This window comes from Hypanus sabinus, chromosome 21, assembly GCF_030144855.1.
Source record: "Hypanus sabinus isolate sHypSab1 chromosome 21, sHypSab1.hap1, whole genome shotgun sequence".
In the NCBI taxonomy this organism is placed as follows: Eukaryota; Metazoa; Chordata; class Chondrichthyes; order Myliobatiformes; family Dasyatidae; genus Hypanus; species Hypanus sabinus.
Window position 1 is genome coordinate 36,552,709 of NC_082726.1, and position 8,694 is coordinate 36,561,402.

General features: G+C 43.5%; 1 non-coding gene across 1 annotated transcript; it reads left to right on the forward strand.

Moving 5' to 3' along the window:
- The first annotated feature begins 304 nt into the window (after positions 1–304).
- On the forward strand, positions 305–377 carry trnaf-gaa (transfer RNA phenylalanine (anticodon GAA)). The gene has a single exon. It is a non-coding gene; the product is annotated as a tRNA-Phe (tRNA).
- Positions 378–8,694: the final 8,317 nt, after the last annotated feature.

Genomic DNA, 8,694 nt, shown 5'->3' on the forward strand with positions numbered 1-8,694 from the left:
CCCACCCAAGCTGTTCCACTATAGTTGCAACACGGTAATGTGTGAAGATTGCCCGGGTAAGTTCTCTCCATAAAAGCAGTATCAATCCAATCCATTTAATTGCTGTGATCAGACGGGTTACAATCATCGGTAACTTTTCAAGTGGAATTTATTGTTGGTCTCTGAGTTTCACCAGGAGTCAGGCACAACTTTGATCAGACCCGCGCAAGGAAGTTGAATGTCAGACAACGAAATCAAAACGATAGTATGATTAAAATCTGCCGGAAGCAAACGGAAATTACACTCTACGTGTCATTGCAGAAGAGCCGAAATAGCTCAGTTGGGAGAGCGTTAGACTGAAGATCTAAAGGTCCCTGGTTCAATCCCGGGTTTCGGCATCGTATACAATGTGAATGTATGTTTTGGCGGATAGTGTGGCGGCGCAGTTGAATTGTATATCATCGTTGTCTGTTTCCTCGGGGCTCTCCGATTTCTTTCCGCATTCTAAAGACGCACGGAAAGTAGGATAATTTGGCACATGAATGTAATTGGGCGGCGTGGATTCGTACATTTTTTTTTAAAGCTAAAGAAAGACACCTGTTGCTGATGCATCGCGCGATGTCGCAGGAACTGCAACCTTCAACAGTCAACGGGAACTGGGTTCAATTCCTTCGGCAACTTCTCTGGATAACTTCTCCGCATTCTGCAAGACTCCGACAACGTTCAGGCTCAACCTGTCCGATGGATGGACCAGCCAGTTCTTCCAGCCTTGAGCTCGGTGGGTGGTGTGTACGTATTCTTTGTCTCTCGCTGTTAGTTTCTTCTTCAGTCAGTCGCTCCTTTCACTTGACTCCCATTTTGTGGCCTTAGGATTCTACCCCATTTCCCCTGCCTGGCGCTGTATTAGTGTGAAGTGGACAGTTCGCAGCCTTTGTTTTTTTCCTGAGTTGAACTCTGACTTTAAATCCTCTCCAGCACTCCCCTTTCCTCCGCACCTCACTCAGCTCATCTTTTGCTGAAACCTTCATTGCGACCTACAGTGTTCACCGCTTCAGATCTCTTCTTCCTGACATTGTATCTGCAACTGCAACGTTTAAGAGGTATTTAGACGGCATAGGAACTGTCAAGGTATGGAGAAATATAGATCATAAGACCTTAAGACCATGAGATATAGGAACAGAATTAGGCTATTTGGCCCATCGTCTGCTCCATCATTTTATTACGGCTGATCCATTTCATTCTCAGCCCCGATCTCCTGCAATCTCCCCTTATCTCTTCATGCCTTGACTAATGAAGAATCTATCAAACTCTGCCTTAAATATACCCAATGACTGGCCTCCAAAGCCACCTGTGGCAACAAATTGCATAGATTCACCACCATCTGGCTAAAGAAGTTCCTCTTCATTTCAGTTCTAAATGAATGTCCCTCTACTCCGAGGCTGTGTCCCCCAGTCTTAGACTCCACCATCGTAGGAAACATTCTCTCCAAATCAACTCTATCAAGGCCTTTCAACATTTGATTGGTTTCAATGAGATTCCCCCTCACTCTTTTGAATTCCAGTGAGCACAGGCCCAGAGCCATGAAACACTCCTCATACGATAAGCCTTTCAATCCTGAAATCATTTTTGTGAGCCTCTCTTGAATCTTCTCTAATGTCATCACATACTTCGTATATAATGGTCCAAAACTGATCACAGTATTCCAAGTGAGGCCTCAGTTGTGCCTTATGAAGCCTCAACATGACATCCTTGCTGTTATGTTTTAGTCCTATTGAAATGAATGCTAACATTGCATTTGTCTTCCTCACCACCGACTCAACCTGCAAATTAACCTTCTGGGAATCCTGCACAAGGACCCCCAAGACCCTTTTTGCCTCACATTTTTGAATTTTATCTCTATTTGGAAAATAATCTATGTTTTTATTTCTTTACCAGTGCATGATCATACACTTCCCAACACTGTCCTCCATCTGCCACTTCTTTCCCCGTTCTCCTGATCTAAGTCCATGCTGTAGCCTCTCTGCAAGATGTTCCCATGAGGAAACCATTTCTGCCTTTGGCCTATTCTGCTATGTGTCTCCAAGTACCCCAAAACCACATCCTCAACAATTAACTCCAACATCTTCAGACTCACTGGTCCACCATTTCCTTTCTATTGCTTCTCTCCCTTCTTGAGGAGTGGAATAGTTTGGATTGGTATCCTGATGGCACAGAGTCTGTGGGCTGTCCCGTGTTACTGTGCTGTACTGTTCTATGCTCTCTGGCGTATCTACCACCCTCATAATGTGAGCACTCAGCATTCTGACACTCACATCTGAAACAGACGCCTCTGCCTCTAAGATAATGCCTCATTTCAAACATCCTTTTGTTGACAACATCCCTTTTCCAATCCATATTCGCCTGTTTCCCTAGACTTGAAAAATGCTGGAGGAACTTAGAAGTTCAGGCAGCATCTATGGAGGGGAATACACAACATTTCAGAATAAGACACCGTATCAGGACTGGAATGAAGGGGGCAGAAGCCAGAATAAGAAGGTGGGTAGGGCAAGAAGTATAAGCAGGCAGGTGGTAAGTGAGACCAGGTGAGGTGTGAGATGGGTGGGTGAGGGAGGGGGGGATGATATGAGAAGCTAGGAGGGGAGAGGTGGAAGTGGAAAAGAGACAAGCAATATGGAATCAGATAGGAGAGGACAGAGAAGTTAACGGAAGGAGGGAGGAACTGGATTGCAGTGATGGACAGATCATGAGGGTTGGGGAGAAGAAGGGGTGAGAGGGCATAACACATACAAAATTCTGGAGGAACTCAGCAGGTCAGGCAGCGTCTACGGGAAGGAATAAACAGTCATGCTTTGGGCTGAGACCCTTCATTAATACTGGGAAGGAATGGGGAAGAAGACAGAATAAGAAGGTGTGGGAGGTGAAGGAGTAGAAGCTAGAAGGTGATTGGTGGAAAATGTAAAGAGCTAAAGAAGATGGATTCTGATGGAGAAGAGAGTGAAACATGGGAGAAAGGGAAGGAAGAGGGGTACCAGGGAAAAGTGATAGGTAGAGAGGAGAAGAGAAAAGAGGGGAGCATGTGGGAATGGATGAAGAGGTATTGGGGAGAGGGGGAAATTATCGGAAGTTAGAAAATCGATGTTCATGCCATCAGGTTGGAGGCTACCCAACTGGAATAGGAGGTGTTGCTTCTTCCTTCAATGTCTCTCCTTTGTTTGACTCAGTTTGTTTCCATTTATATTTGGAGTGCTTTCTGCCCCTGTAGATGCCCCCACTAAATTTTTGGCCCTTCCTTTCTCCTAATCTCCACAGATGCGCTTTGTCACCTGTAAACATAGAGTCAGCTCTCTCACAAATATCACCGAGGTACTTTTATAGCCAGAGCCTTTCTCTCAGGGTGGAAATGGCTAATACACAGGGGCATATTTTAAAGGTGAATGGAAGAACTTATAGGGGAAATGTCAGTGTACGTTTTTTATATATACTGGTGGGTGCATGGAATGTCCTGCCAGTGGTGGTGGTAGATGCAGATACATTAGGGAGATTTAAGAAACTTAGAGAGGCATATGGATGATTGAAAAGTGGAAGGCCATATAGGAGGGAAGAGTTAGTTTGATCTTAGAGTAGGCTAAAAGATTGACACAACATTGTGAGCCCAGTGGCCTGTAGTGTGCTGTAATGTACTTCTATGTTCTTCCTCCCTCAACCTTGTCACAGTATTAGTGCTGCTAAACTGGTTTACTGACAACTAGTTCTGAATGAGTAGTTTGATGAGCTGTCTGCAATCCTAGTGTCTCATTCATACAAAAGCTGGCTTCCAGTTTACAGTAACTATGTCACTGTTGGGACAACCACCCATATCTACCTCTGTAATTTTGCCTGTTCTTGCCCCAGCACTGGCCTGCTACAATAAAGCCTTCATTCATCCATTTGCTGCCTAACCCACTGCTCACTCCACCCATCTCCCCTCCACATCCCCTCTGATTTGCTGACTCCATTCTGTCCCACTCTAGTTCTGCTCGCTCATCACTGTAGTCCCCACTGATGTACATTGCCTTTCTGCTTTCCAATCTCCAAGTGTGAAATTCCTTTGATTTAAATCCCACTCCCCCCATTATCTTATCCTTCTTTGTCCCTCGAACCACTCCAGTCTTATAACTTCATCAACATGGCTCCTCATTGGCTGTGTAAGTATTCTGTACTTACTGTATCTGCTCTATGATATGCTGTGCTGCTTTGTAAGATAAGAATAAATAATAATAAAAATCTGAATTACAAAAAAAACCATGGCCCCTCCTCTGACCTTGGTTTTCTTTGCCACCATCAGAGCAGCCAAGTTTTGGAACTCCATCTGGGAGAAGGTACAGGAGCCAGAAGACCTATGTTCAGTGATTCAGAAACAGCTTCTTCCCCTCCGCCATCTAATTTCTGAACAGTCCATAAACCCATGTACATGGAACATGTAGACAACATCCACTTCCTCGCCTTCTTCAACCTACCTGGCAACTTCTTTGAAAAAGTCTATAAGATTAGTTAGACACAACCTACCATGCATAAGCCATGTTGGCTATCCCTAATTGGTCCCTGTCTATCCAGTTATATACTGGTCCCTTAGAATATCTTCCAATAACTTACCCACAACTAATGTCAGGCTCAATGGCCGATAATTTCCCAATTTAAATTCAGAGTCTTTCTTAAACAACAGAGCAACATTAACTATCCTCCAATCCTCCAGCACCTCACCCATTACTAAGGATGTTTTAAATATCTCTGCTAGGGTTCCTGCAATTTCTACACTAGCCTCCCACAAGATCCGAGGGAACACCTTGTCAAGTCCTAGGGATTTGTCCAGCCTAATTTGTCTCAAGACAGCAAAAAACTCCTTCTTCTGTAATTCATATACAGTCCGTGACCTTAGTGCAGTTTTGCCTCACTTCTATAGACTCTGTAAGTATCTCCTGAGAAAATTGTGCATTTGTTATGTGCCATGTTGTATGACGTAGGCGATCATGGTCTTTCCTTGACCGTGATTGTTCTTGGCAAATTTTTCTACAGAAGTAGTTTGCCATTGCCTTCTTCTGGGCAGTGTGTTGACAGGACATGCGACTCCAGCCATTATCAATATTCTTCAATGCTTGTATAGCCAGAACTTGTGATATGCACCGGCTACTCATACAGCCATCCACTACTTGGTCTCATGGCTTCAAGTGACCCTGATCAGAGGGCTAAGCAGGTGCTACACCTTGTCCAAGGGTGACCTTGAGCCTAGCAGAGGGAAGGAACGTCTTCCTTCCTTTCGTAAAGATGTATCTTCACCCCATCACCTCACCTGAGTAAATACAGATGAAAAAAAATCCATTTAAGATTTCCATCTCTTCCAGCTGCATGCATAGAAGAGAACTGTGATCTTCCAGAGAACCATTTTTGTCCCTTGCAATTCGTTTGCTCTTAATATTATCTGAGATTCTCCTTCACCTTGTTTGCTAAAGTAACCTCATGCTGTCTTTTAGACTGCTTAATATTTTAATAGACTGCTTGAATTTCTAGTGTTCTCTTGCATCTCTCATACTCCTCAAATATCTCATTTGTTCCTACTTGCCTGTACCTGTTATGTATCTCCGTCTTCTTCTTAACCAGGGCCTCAATATCTTTTGAAAACCAAAACCTGTTCCCAAAACCTGTTATCCTTGTCTTTTATTCTGACAGGAACATACAAACTACGTACTCTCAAAATTTCATTTTTGAAGGTGTCCCACTTACCAAGCACACCTTTGCCAGTAAACAATCTGTCCCAATGCATAGCCATCAGATCCTTTCTGATACCATCAAAGATGGTCTTTCTCCAATTTAGAACCTTAACCCAAGGACCTGATCTATCCTTCTCCATAACTATATTGAAACTAATAGCATTATGAGCAATAGATGCAAAGGGTTCCCTTACAGAAACTTCTGTCACTTGCCCTGTCTCATTCTCTAATAGAAGACTTAGTATCACACCCTGTCTAGTTGGAATCTCTATGTATTGATTAAAGAAATTTCCTGAACACATTGGTAAACTCTATCCCATCCAGCCCTCTTACAGAATGAGAACCCAAATCAATACGTGGAAAGTTAAAAGCACTTACTATCACAACTTTATGTTTATTGCAGTAGTCTATGATCTCTTTACAAATTTTCTCCTCTAAATTCTACTGACTATTCGGTAATCCCATTAACGGTGTGAACCCCTTCTTATTCCTCAGTTCCATTCATATCACCTCAGTAGACGAGCTGTTCAGGCTGTCCTGTCTGAGCACTGCCATGACATTTTCCCTGACTGGTTATGCCCCCCCCCCTTCCCCTTTAATCTCTCCCACTCTATCATGACTAAAATAATGGGAACCACAGAGCACTGAGCTGCAAGACCTGCCCCTCCTGCAACCAAGTCTCACGAATGTCATAATTCCACATGCTGATCCATGCTGAAATGTTGAAATCAAACCTGCATGCACCACCTCTCACTGGCAGCTCGTTCCACACTCTCACCACCCTCTGAGTGAAGATATTCCCCCTCATCTTCCCCTTAAATGGTCCAGCTTTCACTCTTAACTCATGACCTGTAGTTCTAGTCTTACCCATCCTCAGTGGCAAAAGCCTACTTGCGTTTAGCCTATCTATACCTCTCATAATTTTGTATACCTCAATCAAATCTTCCTCCATTATCCTATGCTCTAGGGAATGAAGTTCTAACCAATTCAACCTTTCCCTATAACTCAGGTCCTCAAGATCCAGCAATGTCCTTGTAGACCTGCTTTGCTTTACCCCTACTGTCATTACAGGAACCTGTTCCAGAAGGCAATGTGGCATGTGGTGAGAGTCGGGGGAGGGGGAACTAAGCATGCTGTGAATAACTTACAACAGCAATGATGGAAAGGGTCTGTCGTACCAGCAGCTCCTTTTGATTTTTGCCTGCTTTTCCTTCAGAAAGCTTGCATGAGGTCATTCCAAGGAGCAGGTCAGAGGAATCTTGTGGTGAGAAGCTTGCTTCCTAAAATCCATCTTTGAGGCTGAAGTCAGAGGGATGAAGGAACGGTCTCCACTTGCCCAGATGAGTACAGCTTCCACTACGGTCCAGGAGCTGAACACTACACAGAACGTTGTTGTGACTGGGAGCAAATCACTGAAGAAACTGGAGAAGATACTGGATATGAAAGTCTTTATTCATCACAACAAAGGGGCACTCTCTTGGAGACTCTCTCAGTATAGTCTCTCAAACTCAAAACAGAACAAGAGCTTGTGCTCTTGAGGACAATGGTAGGTGATTCAACACAATTTCAGAAGCTACAATGACATTATTTACATTCATATTTTCTGTCTGACAAATGGTTCCTTTGAAGTACTGTTAGTACCTCCAGTTGAACTCTGTCTTTTTGTGTGTTTCCCCCTAGCTGTCAGTCTGTGGTTTTGTATTCCATGTGCCCCTGTCCCCGCTCCTGCTCTACTCCGGCCCCTGTATTACTGAGTACTCTCTCTCATCTGCTTCTCATTATTACCTGTTTTACTGCCACTTCTGTTTCACTGTGCTCCACAGATCATCTGCCTCTCTGTTTATTGCTCAGAGTATTTTACTCCTGTGTTTCCACCTATTTGTTGCCAGATCGTCCAGTGAGTTTTCTTGAACATTTCCAGCAATTGTATCTGAACTCTGTCCATCTGAATATCACCTCTGCTTGTTTCCCCGATTCTGGCTTTTGGATTTCTCTGGAATTTTTGATCTCTGCCTGAACTTTGATGCCGAATCTGGATTTACAACTCAGTAAATATCACAGTGCGCACAGTACTTGGTCTGCAATTGGGTCCCTGGTTCAGCGTCCTGACAAGTGCATGTTTACAGTGGAGTACATATTTACCTTGTAGCTAATAAGACACACCTGAAGATCCAAACAACGTGTTGGGACAAACTAGTTCATCTAATTGTCTAAAAGCTTTTGATGCTAGATGCCCAAGGTTAGTATTTGTGAGGGGCACACAAATATCCCAATTACTGCTACAGCATGTTTGATACGCTAAGTGACAACATTTTAGTCTGGTCTAGCACCATCCTTGAACTTAGTTACAATGGTAAAAATGACGGTTTGATGCAAGCCAGTTAATATAACTCTATTGTCTAACGATTGACTGATGCACTATGAGAACACCTCATAGTCACCACTTTGCAAACGATATCTCTTAGTCTTCAGCCCCCTGCTGTTGCCAGCTGTCTACGAACTGTAGACAGTACTGTTTGCAAAACTGTCTTTGTTTCTTCAAATTGATCACTGCTTACAATTTACATTAAGAACTGAAAACTGGTTCTCATTTGATTTGAAATCTGTTGTATTCCAAAATTCCTTAACTCCTTAATAATCCCTAATAGAGATAACAGTCTACTTGATAGGCATCCTACCCATAACCATTGGCTCACTCCACCACTGGCACACAGAAGCAGCATTGTGTACCATCTACAGAATGCACTTAGCCAGCACCTTCTAATCCCATGATCTCTACCAGCCAGAAGGACAGGGAGAACACCATGACCTGGGAGTTGCCCACAAAACCACACATCATCCTAACTTGCAAATTTGTCACTGTTCCTCCACCATCATTAGATCAAAATCCTGGAACTCCCTCCCTAGCAGATTTGACCCAAATCTCAAGAGTATTAGCAGCTCAAGAAGACAGCTCACCACCACCTTCTTA